The sequence below is a fragment of the Hyla sarda genome, unplaced genomic scaffold (genome assembly GCF_029499605.1).
Source record: "Hyla sarda isolate aHylSar1 unplaced genomic scaffold, aHylSar1.hap1 scaffold_1167, whole genome shotgun sequence".
NCBI lineage: Eukaryota > Metazoa > Chordata > Amphibia > Anura > Hylidae > Hyla > Hyla sarda.
Window position 1 is genome coordinate 72,908 of NW_026607789.1, and position 16,035 is coordinate 88,942.

Genomic DNA, 16,035 nt, shown 5'->3' on the forward strand with positions numbered 1-16,035 from the left:
ACAGTGCTAAGGCTCCTGGGCCTGGACACAGCAGCGGCTGCAATATCTCAACGGAGAATACGTTTATATATATGTGTGTGTTTGCGCGTATATATATATATATATATATATATATATATATATATATATATATATATTTCTCCGCCGAAATCACTTTTAAACCCATTTCCACCTTTTTTTCCCTTCTCTTCCTCTTACTTTTTTTTCAAGTTTTTTTACGTTTTTCTCCTTTTCGCCTCTTTTCTGGGCGTATTATTCTTCTTTTTCTTCTTTTTTTTCGTCTAATGCATACCCCATCAGTGCAGCAATGCTTATTCAATACCGCCAGCAGATGGAGACACTGGGGGATAATTTTCTAAGGATTTATACTGATTTTTCCTGTCTGAATTTGTCGCACAGAAAGTTGCAGGCCAAATATGTGTGACATTTCTGCGACTTTAGCTTCTAGAGCATTTTTACAACATTATACATAGGTGCTGAATACATAAAAAGCGACTGTTCAGCGACAGACAAGTCGCATCGGCTGAAAGTAGGCCAGAATGTCAGTCCATGTTGGAGCAGGTTTAGATACAGTCTAAAGTATAGATCTCAAAGTCTGTGCACAGAATTTAGCAAGGGCCTCGCACCTTCTGATGCATCAGGTAGGTGCACAATAGCATAGCCTAACCCTCTGTACTTTGGTCTATATTGATGCGGGACATAGACAGCCAGCTGATGACCAATCCATTAGTGCAATGGATGGCTGGAAGCATTTGTCTTTGCCTTTGCAATACCACAGAAGCAATGCATGGTCAATGTACAGCAATGACACACCTGTGTGAACAGCCAGGAGACCCCCCCCCCCCCCATGTTATGTTACATAGTTACATAGTTAGTACGGTCGAAAAAAGACATATGTCCATCAAGTTCAACCAGGGAATTAAGGGGTAGGGGTGTGGCGCGATATTGGGGAAGGGATGAGATTTTATATTTCTTCATAAGCATTAATCTTATTTTGTCAATTAGGAACATTCAGCACCCACCCGCTATCAAGGCAGCTGCCTATCATGTCATGCCCTACCTGCACAGGTGTGCTGGCTACTCAAATGATCCAATTAAGGAGGCCATTTAGTCAGCAGCAGCAGAAGTCCTGTGCCTGGACGCTCCAACAGCGGCCAGACACAAGCAGAAGCAGAAGCAGCAGAAGCAGCAGCAGCACCACCTTTTGTTTTTTGGCTGCAGCAGCAGCAAGGCCCACAGGGCTGGCTAGCTGGCTAGCCAGCAAGCAGGTAGCAATGAAAGTAGGAATCTTTCTTTTTAACCCTGTAAGGGGGTGGTGCACTGTACCCGAAGATACTGCCATATCGGGTCAATGCATAGGGCGACGGAAGCAAGCTTCGAAATCGGCCCCCGTTCTCAAAAATCCATTTAATATATGGTCCCCAGATAGGGGACGTATCAGATATTAAACTGATAAGAACAGATACTACACTTGATCTTAGCCAAAAGGCCGAGAAGCGATAACCGTGAAAGGGGCGGGCCCAACAAGGTGCCCTTCATGGGCACTATCACTGCTTGCTGTCAGGGAGGCTGCCAGACAATTTTCCATGCACACTCTGGGCTGGGGGGCAGTCAACCACCAGTACACACAGCAGAACCTAAACCCATACCATTATTGCTAAGCAGCAAGACAGGGGCCCATTGCACTCCCACGGGGCCTTTTTAAATGCAATCCATAACCCGGATTTGCCAGGAACCCTTCTTACTCCTCCTACTTGCATGTGACACTGGGCTTAGGATCTGCATAGGAAACACACACACAAGCACACACCTACCTTTGTTGCCTGCAGATGCCTCCTTGGCTGTCCCCAAACGGTATCAAACCAACACCCACGGGAAGCTGTAAGCATAGAGGACATGCCTGCCCATTGGACTTACCTGTGTGGGTTAAATCCGGGTTATTTGACAACCTATGGCGGTGATGGTTCTGCTCAGGCAGAGCAGTGCTGATGCTCCTCATAAAGCTGTCGCTGCTGTGAAGGTTCTAGGTGACATCACAAATCCCTATGGTTACATACACAACAAAGCTGGGTTGTTGTTGTTTACACTCTGCAAGGCCTGTGGAAGTGAGTGACATCATAGCACTGTAGTTCTGAGGGTTCTAGATGGATGCAACAATCTCCTGTTGCTTCTATGAAGGCCATAATAGACGACATCACCAAACAGCTCCATAGTCACATACACAGCAAAGGAGAGATGTTGTTTACACCTAGTGATGTCAGTGGTATTGAGTGACATCACAGCACAGTGCTAAGGCTCCTGGGCCTGGACACAGCAGCGGCTGCAATATCTCAACGGAGAATACGTTTATATATATGTGTGTGTGTGCGCATATATATATATATATATATATATATATATATATATATATATATATATATATATATATTTCTCCGCCGAAATCACTTTTAAACCCATTTCCACCTTTTTTTCCCTTCTCTTCCTCTTACTTTTTTTTCACGTTTTTTTACGTTTTTCTCCTTTTCGCCTCTTTTCTGGGCGTATTATTCTTCTTTTTCTTCTTTTTTTTCGTCTAATGCATACCCCATCAGTGCAGCAATGCTTATTCAATACCGCCAGCAGATGGAGACACTGGGGGATAATTTTCTAAGGATTTATACTGATTTTTCCTGTCTGAATTTGTCGCACAGAAAGTTGCAGGCCAAATATGTGTGACATTTCTGCGACTTTAGCTTCTAGAGCATTTTTACAACATTATACATAGGTGCTGAATACATAAAAAGCGACTGTTCAGCGACAGACAAGTCGCATCGGCTGAAAGTAGGCCAGAATGTCAGTCCATGTTGGAGCAGGTTTAGATACAGTCTAAAGTATAGATCTCAAAGTCTGTGCACAGAATTTAGCAAGGGCCTCGCACCTTCTGATGCATCAGGTAGGTGCACAATAGCATAGCCTAACCCTCTGTACTTTGGTCTATATTGATGCGGGACATAGACAGCCAGCTGATGACCAATCCATTAGTGCAATGGATGGCTGGAAGCATTTGTCTTTGCCTTTGCAATACCACAGAAGCAATGCATGGTCAATGTACAGCAATGACACACCTGTGTGAACAGCCAGGAGACCCCCCCCCCCCCCCATGTTATGTTACATAGTTACATAGTTAGTACGGTCGAAAAAAGACATATGTCCATCAAGTTCAACCAGGGAATTAAGGGGTAGGGGTGTGGCGCGATATTGGGGAAGGGATGAGATTTTATATTTCTTCATAAGCATTAATCTTATTTTGTCAATTAGGAACATTCAGCACCCACCCGCTATCAAGGCAGCTGCCTATCATGTCATGCCCTACCTGCACAGGTGTGCTGGCTACTCAAATGATCCAATTAAGGAGGCCATTTAGTCAGCAGCAGCAGAAGTCCTGTGCCTGGACGCTCCAACAGCGGCCAGACACAAGCAGAAGCAGAAGCAGCAGAAGCAGCAGCAGCACCACCTTTTGTTTTTTGGCTGCAGCAGCAGCAAGGCCCACAGGGCTGGCTAGCTGGCTAGCCAGCAAGCAGGTAGCAATGAAAGTAGGAATCTTTCTTTTTAACCCTGTAAGGGGGTGGTGCACTGTACCCGAAGATACTGCCATATCGGGTCAATGCATAGGGCGACGGAAGCAAGCTTCGAAATCGGCCCCCGTTCTCAAAAATCCATTTAATATATGGTCCCCAGATAGGGGACGTATCAGATATTAAACTGATAAGAACAGATACTACACTTGATCTTAGCCAAAAGGCCGAGAAGCGATAACCGTGAAAGGGGCGGGCCCAACAAGGTGCCCTTCATGGGCACTATCACTGCTTGCTGTCAGGGAGGCTGCCAGACAATTTTCCATGCACACTCTGGGCTGGGGGGCAGTCAACCACCAGTACACACAGCAGAACCTAAACCCATACCATTATTGCTAAGCAGCAAGACAGGGGCCCATTGCACTCCCACGGGGCCTTTTTAAATGCAATCCATAACCCGGATTTGCCAGGAACCCTTCTTACTCCTCCTACTTGCATGTGACACTGGGCTTAGGATCTGCATAGGAAACACACACACAAGCACACACCTACCTTTGTTGCCTGCAGATGCCTCCTTGGCTGTCCCCAAACGGTATCAAACCAACACCCACGGGAAGCTGTAAGCATAGAGGACATGCCTGCACCCCATTGGACTTACCTGTGTGGGTTAAATCCGGGTTATTTGACAACCTATGGCGGTGATGGTTCTGCTCAGGCAGAGCAGTGCTGATGCTCCTCATAAAGCTGTCGCTGCTGTGAAGGTTCTAGGTGACATCACAAATCCCTATGGTTACATACACAACAAAGCTGGGTTGTTGTTGTTTACACTCTGCAAGGCCTGTGGAAGTGAGTGACATCATAGCACTGTAGTTCTGAGGGTTCTAGATGGATGCAACAATCTCCTGTTGCTTCTATGAAGGCCGTAATAGACGACATCACCAAACAGCTCTATAGTCACATACACAGCAAAGGAGAGATGTTGTTTACACCTAGTGATGTCAGTGGTATTGAGTGACATCACAGCACAGTGCTAAGGCTCCTGGGCCTGGACACAGCAGCGGCTGCAATATCTCAACGGAGAATACGTTTATATATATGTGTGTGTGTGCGCGTATATATATATATATATATATATATATTTCTCCGCCGAAATCACTTTTAAACCCATTTCCACCTTTTTTTCCCTTCTCTTCCTCTTACTTTTTTTTCACGTTTTTTTACGTTTTTCTCCTTTTCGCCTCTTTTCTGGGCGTATTATTCTTCTTTTTCTTCTTTTTTTTCGTCTAATGCATACCCCATCAGTGCAGCAATGCTTATTCAATACCGCCAGCAGATGGAGACACTGGGGGATAATTTTCTAAGGATTTATACTGATTTTTCCTGTCTGAATTTGTCGCACAGAAAGTTGCAGGCCAAATATGTGTGACATTTCTGCGACTTTAGCTTCTAGAGCATTTTTACAACATTATACATAGGTGCTGAATACATAAAAAGCGACTGTTCAGCGACAGACAAGTCGCATCGGCTGAAAGTAGGCCAGAATGTCAGTCCATGTTGGAGCAGGTTTAGATACAGTCTAAAGTATAGATCTCAAAGTCTGTGCACAGAATTTAGCAAGGGCCTCGCACCTTCTGATGCATCAGGTAGGTGCACAATAGCATAGCCTAACCCTCTGTACTTTGGTCTATATTGATGCGGGACATAGACAGCCAGCTGATGACCAATCCATTAGTGCAATGGATGGCTGGAAGCATTTGTCTTTGCCTTTGCAATACCACAGAAGCAATGCATGGTCAATGTACAGCAATGACACACCTGTGTGAACAGCCAGGAGACCCCCCCCCCCCCATGTTATGTTACATAGTTACATAGTTAGTACGGTCGAAAAAAGACATATGTCCATCAAGTTCAACCAGGGAATTAAGGGGTAGGGGTGTGGCGCGATATTGGGGAAGGGATGAGATTTTATATTTCTTCATAAGCATTAATCTTATTTTGTCAATTAGGAACATTCAGCACCCACCCGCTATCAAGGCAGCTGCCTATCATGTCATGCCCTACCTGCACAGGTGTGCTGGCTACTCAAATGATCCAATTAAGGAGGCCATTTAGTCAGCAGCAGCAGAAGTCCTGTGCCTGGACGCTCCAACAGCGGCCAGACACAAGCAGAAGCAGAAGCAGCAGAAGCAGCAGCAGCACCACCTTTTGTTTTTTGGCTGCAGCAGCAGCAAGGCCCACAGGGCTGGCTAGCTGGCTAGCCAGCAAGCAGGTAGCAATGAAAGTAGGAATCTTTCTTTTTAACCCTGTAAGGGGGTGGTGCACTGTACCCGAAGATACTGCCATATCGGGTCAATGCATAGGGCGACGGAAGCAAGCTTCGAAATCGGCCCCCGTTCTCAAAAATCCATTTAATATATGGTCCCCAGATAGGGGACGTATCAGATATTAAACTGATAAGAACAGATACTACACTTGATCTTAGCCAAAAGGCCGAGAAGCGATAACCGTGAAAGGGGCGGGCCCAACAAGGTGCCCTTCATGGGCACTATCACTGCTTGCTGTCAGGGAGGCTGCCAGACAATTTTCCATGCACACTCTGGGCTGGGGGGCAGTCAACCACCAGTACACACAGCAGAACCTAAACCCATACCATTATTGCTAAGCAGCAAGACAGGGGCCCATTGCACTCCCACGGGGCCTTTTTAAATGCAATCCATAACCCGGATTTGCCAGGAACCCTTCTTACTCCTCCTACTTGCATGTGACACTGGGCTTAGGATCTGCATAGGAAACACACACACAGGCACACACCTACCTTTGTTGCCTGCAGATGCCTCCTTGGCTGTCCCCAAACGGTATCAAACCAACACCCACGGGAAGCTGTAAGCATAGAGGACATGCCTGCACCCCATTGGACTTACCTGTGTGGGTTAAATCCGGGTTATTTGACAACCTATGGCGGTGATGGTTCTGCTCAGGCAGAGCAGTGCTGATGCTCCTCATAAAGCTGTCGCTGCTGTGAAGGTTCTAGGTGACATCACAAATCCCTATGGTTACATACACAACAAAGCTGGGTTGTTGTTGTTTACACTCTGCAAGGCCTGTGGAAGTGAGTGACATCATAGCACTGTAGTTCTGAGGGTTCTAGATGGATGCAACAATCTCCTGTTGCTTCTATGAAGGCCATAATAGACGACATCACCAAACAGCTCCATAGTCACATACACAGCAAAGGAGAGATGTTGTTTACACCTAGTGATGTCAGTGGTATTGAGTGACATCACAGCACAGTGCTAAGGCTCCTGGGCCTGGACACAGCAGCGGCTGCAATATCTCAACGGAGAATACGTTTATATATATGTGTGTGTGTGCGCGTATATATATATATATATATATATATATATATATATATATATATATATATTTCTCCGCTGAAATCACTTTTAAACCCATTTCCACCTTTTTTTCCCTTCTCTTCCTCTTACTTTTTTTTCACGTTTTTTTACGTTTTTCTCCTTTTCGCCTCTTTTCTGGGCGTATTATTCTTCTTTTTCTTCTTTTTTTTCGTCTAATGCATACCCCATCAGTGCAGCAATGCTTATTCAATACCGCCAGCAGATGGAGACACTGGGGGATAATTTTCTAAGGATTTATACTGATTTTTCCTGTCTGAATTTGTCGCACAGAAAGTTGCAGGCCAAATATGTGTGACATTTCTGCGACTTTAGCTTCTAGAGCATTTTTACAACATTATACATAGGTGCTGAATACATAAAAAGCGACTGTTCAGCGACAGACAAGTCGCATCGGCTGAAAGTAGGCCAGAATGTCAGTCCATGTTGGAGCAGGTTTAGATACAGTCTAAAGTATAGATCTCAAAGTCTGTGCACAGAATTTAGCAAGGGCCTCGCACCTTCTGATGCATCAGGTAGGTGCACAATAGCATAGCCTAACCCTCTGTACTTTGGTCTATATTGATGCGGGACATAGACAGCCAGCTGATGACCAATCCATTAGTGCAATGGATGGCTGGAAGCATTTGTCTTTGCCTTTGCAATACCACAGAAGCAATGCATGGTCAATGTACAGCAATGACACACCTGTGTGAACAGCCAGGAGACCCCCCCCCCCCCCCCCCATGTTATGTTACATAGTTACATAGTTAGTACGGTCGAAAAAAGACATATGTCCATCAAGTTCAACCAGGGAATTAAGGGGTAGGGGTGTGGCGCGATATTGGGGAAGGGATGAGATTTTATATTTCTTCATAAGCATTAATCTTATTTTGTCAATTAGGAACATTCAGCACCCACCCGCTATCAAGGCAGCTGCCTATCATGTCATGCCCTACCTGCACAGGTGTGCTGGCTACTCAAATGATCCAATTAAGGAGGCCATTTAGTCAGCAGCAGCAGAAGTCCTGTGCCTGGACGCTCCAACAGCGGCCAGACACAAGCAGAAGCAGAAGCAGCAGCAGCACCACCTTTTGTTTTTTGGCTGCAGCAGCAGCAAGGCCCACAGGGCTGGCTAGCTGGCTAGCCAGCAAGCAGGTAGCAATGAAAGTAGGAATCTTTCTTTTTAACACTGTAAGGGGGTGGTGCACTGTACCCGAAGATACTGCCATATCGGGTCAATGCATAGGGCGACGGAAGCAAGCTTCGAAATCGGCCCCCGTTCTCAAAAATCCATTTAATATATGGTCCCCAGATAGGGGACGTATCAGATATTAAACTGATAAGAACAGATACTACACTTGATCTTAGCCAAAAGGCCGAGAAGTGATAACCGTGAAAGGGGCGGGCCCAACAAGGTGCCCTTCATGGGCACTATCACTGCTTGCTGTCAGGGAGGCTGCCAGACAATTTTCCATGCACACTCTGGGCTGGGGGGCAGTCAACCACCAGTACACACAGCAGAACCTAAACCCATACCATTATTGCTAAGCAGCAAGACAGGGGCCCATTGCACTCCCACGGGGCCTTTTTAAATGCAATCCATAACCCGGATTTGCCAGGAACCCTTCTTACTCCTCCTACTTGCATGTGACACTGGGCTTAGGATCTGCATAGGAAACACACACACAAGCACACACCTACCTTTGTTGCCTGCAGATGCCTCCTTGGCTGTCCCCAAACGGTATCAAACCAACACCCACGGGAAGCTGTAAGCATAGAGGACATGCCTGCACCCCATTGGACTTACCTGTGTGGGTTAAATCCGGGTTATTTGACAACCTATGGCGGTGATGGTTCTGCTCAGGCAGAGCAGTGCTGATGCTCCTCATAAAGCTGTCGCTGCTGTGAAGGTTCTAGGTGACATCACAAATCCCTATGGTTACATACACAACAAAGCTGGGTTGTTGTTGTTTACACTCTGCAAGGCCTGTGGAAGTGAGTGACATCATAGCACTGTAGTTCTGAGGGTTCTAGATGGATGCAACAATCTCCTGTTGCTTCTATGAAGGCCATAATAGACGACATCACCAAACAGCTCCATAGTCACATACACAGCAAAGGAGAGATGTTGTTTACACCTAGTGATGTCAGTGGTATTGAGTGACATCACAGCACAGTGCTAAGGCTCCTGGGCCTGGACACAGCAGCGGCTGCAATATCTCAACGGAGAATACGTTTATATATATGTGTGTGTGTGCGCGTATATATATATATATATATATATATATATATATATATATATTTCTCCGCCGAAATCACTTTTAAACCCATTTCCACCTTTTTTTCCCTTCTCTTCCTCTTACTTTTTTTTCACGTTTTTTTACGTTTTTCTCCTTTTCGCCTCTTTTCTGGGCGTATTATTCTTCTTTTTCTTCTTTTTTTTCGTCTAATGCATACCCCATCAGTGCAGCAATGCTTATTCAATACCGCCAGCAGATGGAGACACTGGGGGATAATTTTCTAAGGATTTATACTGATTTTTCCTGTCTGAATTTGTCGCACAGAAAGTTGCAGGCCAAATATGTGTGACATTTCTGCGACTTTAGCTTCTAGAGCATTTTTACAACATTATACATAGGTGCTGAATACATAAAAAGCGACTGTTCAGCGACAGACAAGTCGCATCGGCTGAAAGTAGGCCAGAATGTCAGTCCATGTTGGAGCAGGTTTAGATACAGTCTAAAGTATAGATCTCAAAGTCTGTGCACAGAATTTAGCAAGGGCCTCGCACCTTCTGATGCATCAGGTAGGTGCACAATAGCATAGCCTAACCCTCTGTACTTTGGTCTATATTGATGCGGGACATAGACAGCCAGCTGATGACCAATCCATTAGTGCAATGGATGGCTGGAAGCATTTGTCTTTGCCTTTGCAATACCACAGAAGCAATGCATGGTCAATGTACAGCAATGACACACCTGTGTGAACAGCCAGGAGACCCCCCCCCCCCCCCCCTGTTATGTTACATAGTTACATAGTTAGTACGGTCGAAAAAAGACATATGTCCATCAAGTTCAACCAGGGAATTAAGGGGTAGGGGTGTGGCGCGATATTGGGGAAGGGATGAGATTTTATATTTCTTCATAAGCATTAATCTTATTTTGTCAATTAGGAACATTCAGCACCCACCCGCTATCAAGGCAGCTGCCTATCATGTCATGCCCTACCTGCACAGGTGTGCTGGCTACTCAAATGATCCAATTAAGGAGGCCATTTAGTCAGCAGCAGCAGAAGTCCTGTGCCTGGACGCTCCAACAGCGGCCAGACACAAGCAGAAGCAGAAGCAGCAGAAGCAGCAGCAGCACCACCTTTTGTTTTTTGGCTGCAGCAGCAGCAAGGCCCACAGGGCTGGCTAGCTGGCTAGCCAGCAAGCAGGTAGCAATGAAAGTAGGAATCTTTCTTTTTAACCCTGTAAGGGGGTGGTGCACTGTACCCGAAGATACTGCCATATCGGGTCAATGCATAGGGCGACGGAAGCAAGCTTCGAAATCGGCCCCCGTTCTCAAAAATCCATTTAATATATGGTCCCCAGATAGGGGACGTATCAGATATTAAACTGATAAGAACAGATACTACACTTGATCTTAGCCAAAAGGCCGAGAAGCGATAACCGTGAAAGGGGCGGGCCCAACAAGGTGCCCTTCATGGGCACTATCACTGCTTGCTGTCAGGGAGGCTGCCAGACAATTTTCCATGCACACTCTGGGCTGGGGGGCAGTCAACCACCAGTACACACAGCAGAACCTAAACCCATACCATTATTGCTAAGCAGCAAGACAGGGGCCCATTGCACTCCCACGGGGCTTTTTAAATGCAATCCATAACCCGGATTTGCCAGGAACCCTTCTTACTCCTCCTACTTGCATGTGACACTGGGCTTAGGATCTGCATAGGAAACACACACACAAGCACACACCTACCTTTGTTGCCTGCAGATGCCTCCTTGGCTGTCCCCAAACGGTATCAAACCAACACCCACGGGAAGCTGTAAGCATAGAGGACATGCCTGCACCCCATTGGACTTACCTGTGTGGGTTAAATCCGGGTTATTTGACAACCTATGGCGGTGATGGTTCTGCTCAGGCAGAGCAGTGCTGATGCTCCTCATAAAGCTGTCGCTGCTGTGAAGGTTCTAGGTGACATCACAAATCCCTATGGTTACATACACAACAAAGCTGGGTTGTTGTTGTTTACACTCTGCAAGGCCTGTGGAAGTGAGTGACATCATAGCACTGTAGTTCTGAGGGTTCTAGATGGATGCAACAATCTCCTGTTGCTTCTATGAAGGCCATAATAGACGACATCACCAAACAGCTCCATAGTCACATACACAGCAAAGGAGAGATGTTGTTTACACCTAGTGATGTCAGTGGTATTGAGTGACATCACAGCACAGTGCTAAGGCTCCTGGGCCTGGACACAGCAGCGGCTGCAATATCTCAACGGAGAATACGTTTATATATATGTGTGTGTGTGCGCGTATATATATATATATATATATATATATATATATATATATTTCTCCGCCGAAATCACTTTTAAACCCATTTCCACCTTTTTTTCCCTTCTCTTCCTCTTACTTTTTTTTCACGTTTTTTTACGTTTTTCTCCTTTTCGCCTCTTTTCTGGGCGTATTATTCTTCTTTTTCTTCTTTTTTTTCGTCTAATGCATACCCCATCAGTGCAGCAATGCTTATTCAATACCGCCAGCAGATGGAGACACTGGGGGATAATTTTCTAAGGATTTATACTGATTTTTCCTGTCTGAATTTGTCGCACAGAAAGTTGCAGGCCAAATATGTGTGACATTTCTGCGACTTTAGCTTCTAGAGCATTTTTACAACATTATACATAGGTGCTGAATACATAAAAAGCGACTGTTCAGCGACAGACAAGTCGCATCGGCTGAAAGTAGGCCAGAATGTCAGTCCATGTTGGAGCAGGTTTAGATACAGTCTAAAGTATAGATCTCAAAGTCTGTGCACAGAATTTAGCAAGGGCCTCGCACCTTCTGATGCATCAGGTAGGTGCACAATAGCATAGCCTAACCCTCTGTACTTTGGTCTATATTGATGCGGGACATAGACAGCCAGCTGATGACCAATCCATTAGTGCAATGGATGGCTGGAAGCATTTGTCTTTGCCTTTGCAATACCACAGAAGCAATGCATGGTCAATGTACAGCAATGACACACCTGTGTGAACAGCCAGGAGACCCCCCCCCCCCCCCCATGTTATGTTACATAGTTACATAGTTAGTACGGTCGAAAAAAGACATATGTCCATCAAGTTCAACCAGGGAATTAAGGGGTAGGGGTGTGGCGCGATATTGGGGAAGGGATGAGATTTTATATTTCTTCATAAGCATTAATCTTATTTTGTCAATTAGGAACATTCAGCACCCACCCGCTATCAAGGCAGCTGCCTATCATGTCATGCCCTACCTGCACAGGTGTGCTGGCTACTCAAATGATCCAATTAAGGAGGCCATTTAGTCAGCAGCAGCAGAAGTCCTGTGCCTGGACGCTCCAACAGCGGCCAGACACAAGCAGAAGCAGAAGCAGCAGAAGCAGCAGCAGCACCACCTTTTGTTTTTTGGCTGCAGCAGCAGCAAGGCCCACAGGGCTGGCTAGCTGGCTAGCCAGCAAGCAGGTAGCAATGAAAGTAGGAATCTTTCTTTTTAACCCTGTAAGGGGGTGGTGCACTGTACCCGAAGATACTGCCATATCGGGTCAATGCATAGGGCGACGGAAGCAAGCTTCGAAATCGGCCCCCGTTCTCAAAAATCCATTTAATATATGGTCCCCAGATAGGGGACGTATCAGATATTAAACTGATAAGAACAGATACTACACTTGATCTTAGCCAAAAGGCCGAGAAGCGATAACCGTGAAAGGGGCGGGCCCAACAAGGTGCCCTTCATGGGCACTATCACTGCTTGCTGTCAGGGAGGCTGCCAGACAATTTTCCATGCACACTCTGGGCTGGGGGGCAGTCAACCACCAGTACACACAGCAGAACCTAAACCCATACCATTATTGCTAAGCAGCAAGACAGGGGCCCATTGCACTCCCACGGGGCTTTTTAAATGCAATCCATAACCCGGATTTGCCAGGAACCCTTCTTACTCCTCCTACTTGCATGTGACACTGGGCTTAGGATCTGCATAGGAAACACACACACAAGCACACACCTACCTTTGTTGCCTGCAGATGCCTCCTTGGCTGTCCCCAAACGGTATCAAACCAACACCCACGGGAAGCTGTAAGCATAGAGGACATGCCTGCACCCCATTGGACTTACCTGTGTGGGTTAAATCCGGGTTATTTGACAACCTATGGCGGTGATGGTTCTGCTCAGGCAGAGCAGTGCTGATGCTCCTCATAAAGCTGTCGCTGCTGTGAAGGTTCTAGGTGACATCACAAATCCCTATGGTTACATACACAACAAAGCTGGGTTGTTGTTGTTTACACTCTGCAAGGCCTGTGGAAGTGAGTGACATCATAGCACTGTAGTTCTGAGGGTTCTAGATGGATGCAACAATCTCCTGTTGCTTCTATGAAGGCCATAATAGACGACATCACCAAACAGCTCCATAGTCACATACACAGCAAAGGAGAGATGTTGTTTACACCTAGTGATGTCAGTGGTATTGAGTGACATCACAGCACAGTGCTAAGGCTCCTGGGCCTGGACACAGCAGCGGCTGCAATATCTCAACGGAGAATACGTTTATATATATGTGTGTGTGTGCGCGTATATATATATATATATATATATATATATATATATATATATTTCTCCGCCGAAATCACTTTTAAACCCATTTCCACCTTTTTTTCCCTTCTCTTCCTCTTACTTTTTTTTCACGTTTTTTTACGTTTTTCTCCTTTTCGCCTCTTTTCTGGGCGTATTATTCTTCTTTTTCTTCTTTTTTTTCGTCTAATGCATACCCCATCAGTGCAGCAATGCTTATTCAATACCGCCAGCAGATGGAGACACTGGGGGATAATTTTCTAAGGATTTATACTGATTTTTCCTGTCTGAATTTGTCGCACAGAAAGTTGCAGGCCAAATATGTGTGACATTTCTGCGACTTTAGCTTCTAGAGCATTTTTACAACATTATACATAGGTGCTGAATACATAAAAAGCGACTGTTCAGCGACAGACAAGTCGCATCGGCTGAAAGTAGGCCAGAATGTCAGTCCATGTTGGAGCAGGTTTAGATACAGTCTAAAGTATAGATCTCAAAGTCTGTGCACAGAATTTAGCAAGGGCCTCGCACCTTCTGATGCATCAGGTAGGTGCACAATAGCATAGCCTAACCCTCTGTACTTTGGTCTATATTGATGCGGGACATAGACAGCCAGCTGATGACCAATCCATTAGTGCAATGGATGGCTGGAAGCATTTGTCTTTGCCTTTGCAATACCACAGAAGCAATGCATGGTCAATGTACAGCAATGACACACCTGTGTGAACAGCCAGGAGACCCCCCCCCCCCCATGTTATGTTACATAGTTACATAGTTAGTACGGTCGAAAAAAAGACATATGTCCATCAAGTTCAACCAGGGAATTAAGGGGTAGGGGTGTGGCGCGATATTGGGGAAGGGATGAGATTTTATATTTCTTCATAAGCATTAATCTTATTTTGTCAATTAGGAACATTCAGCACCCACCCGCTATCAAGGCAGCTGCCTATCATGTCATGCCCTACCTGCACAGGTGTGCTGGCTACTCAAATGATCCAATTAAGGAGGCCATTTAGTCAGCAGCAGCAGAAGTCCTGTGCCTGGACGCTCCAACAGCGGCCAGACACAAGCAGAAGCAGAAGCAGCAGCAGCACCACCTTTTGTTTTTTGGCTGCAGCAGCAGCAAGGCCCACAGGGCTGGCTAGCTGGCTAGCCAGCAAGCAGGTAGCAATGAAAGTAGGAATCTTTCTTTTTAACCCTGTAAGGGGGTGGTGCACTGTACCCGAAGATACTGCCATATCGGGTCAATGCATAGGGCGACGGAAGCAAGCTTCGAAATCGGCCCCCGTTCTCAAAAATCCATTTAATATATGGTCCCCAGATAGGGGACGTATCAGATATTAAACTGATAAGAACAGATACTACACTTGATCTTAGCCAAAAGGCCGAGAAGCGATAACCGTGAAAGGGGCGGGCCCAACAAGGTGCCCTTCATGGGCACTATCACTGCTTGCTGTCAGGGAGGCTGCCAGACAATTTTCCATGCACACTCTGGGCTGGGGGGCAGTCAACCACCAGTACACACAGCAGAACCTAAACCCATACCATTATTGCTAAGCAGCAAGACAGGGGCCCATTGCACTCCCACGGGGCCTTTTTAAATGCAATCCATAACCCGGATTTGCCAGGAACCCTTCTTACTCCTCCTACTTGCATGTGACACTGGGCTTAGGATCTGCATAGGAAACACACACACAAGCACACACCTACCTTTGTTGCCTGCAGATGCCTCCTTGGCTGTCCCCAAACGGTATCAAACCAACACCCACGGGAAGCTGTAAGCATAGAGGACATGCCTGCACCCCATTGGACTTACCTGTGTGGGTTAAATCCGGGTTATTTGACAACCTATGGCGGTGATGGTTCTGCTCAGGCAGAGCAGTGCTGATGCTCCTCATAAAGCTGTCGCTGCTGTGAAGGTTCTAGGTGACATCACAAATCCCTATGGTTACATACACAACAAAGCTGGGTTGTTGTTGTTTACACTCTGCAAGGCCTGTGGAAGTGAGTGACATCATAGCACTGTAGTTCTGAGGGTTCTAGATGGATGCAACAATCTCCTGTTGCTTCTATGAAGGCCATAATAGACGACATCACCAAACAGCTCCATAGTCACATACACAGCAAAGGAGAGATGTTGTTTACACCTAGTGATGTCAGTGGTATTGAGTGACATCACAGCACAGTGCTAAGGCTCCTGGGCCTGGACACAGCAGCGGCTGCAATATCTCAACGGAGAATACGTTTATATATATGTGTGTGTGTGCGCG

General features: G+C 46.0%; 7 non-coding genes across 7 annotated transcripts; all 7 read right to left on the reverse strand.

Annotated features, from left to right (window-relative positions):
• Window positions 1–1,310: 1,310 nt before the first annotated feature.
• Window positions 1,311–1,501, reverse strand: LOC130302458 (U2 spliceosomal RNA). Its single transcript, XR_008852661.1, has one exon. It is a non-coding gene; the product is annotated as a U2 spliceosomal RNA (small nuclear RNA).
• Window positions 1,502–3,602: 2,101 nt separating this feature from the next.
• On the reverse strand, window positions 3,603–3,793 carry LOC130302459 (U2 spliceosomal RNA). Its single transcript, XR_008852662.1, has one exon. It is a non-coding gene; the product is annotated as a U2 spliceosomal RNA (small nuclear RNA).
• Window positions 3,794–5,865: 2,072 nt separating this feature from the next.
• On the reverse strand, window positions 5,866–6,056 carry LOC130302460 (U2 spliceosomal RNA). Its single transcript, XR_008852663.1, has one exon. It is a non-coding gene; the product is annotated as a U2 spliceosomal RNA (small nuclear RNA).
• A 2,090-nt stretch (window positions 6,057–8,146) lies between these two features.
• LOC130302476 (U2 spliceosomal RNA) lies at window positions 8,147–8,337 on the reverse strand. Its single transcript, XR_008852679.1, has one exon. It is a non-coding gene; the product is annotated as a U2 spliceosomal RNA (small nuclear RNA).
• Window positions 8,338–10,426: 2,089 nt separating this feature from the next.
• On the reverse strand, window positions 10,427–10,617 carry LOC130302461 (U2 spliceosomal RNA). The gene has a single exon (XR_008852664.1). It is a non-coding gene; the product is annotated as a U2 spliceosomal RNA (small nuclear RNA).
• Window positions 10,618–12,703: 2,086 nt separating this feature from the next.
• LOC130302462 (U2 spliceosomal RNA) lies at window positions 12,704–12,894 on the reverse strand. Its single transcript, XR_008852665.1, has one exon. It is a non-coding gene; the product is annotated as a U2 spliceosomal RNA (small nuclear RNA).
• Window positions 12,895–14,971: 2,077 nt separating this feature from the next.
• On the reverse strand, window positions 14,972–15,162 carry LOC130302463 (U2 spliceosomal RNA). The gene has a single exon (XR_008852666.1). It is a non-coding gene; the product is annotated as a U2 spliceosomal RNA (small nuclear RNA).
• Window positions 15,163–16,035: the final 873 nt, after the last annotated feature.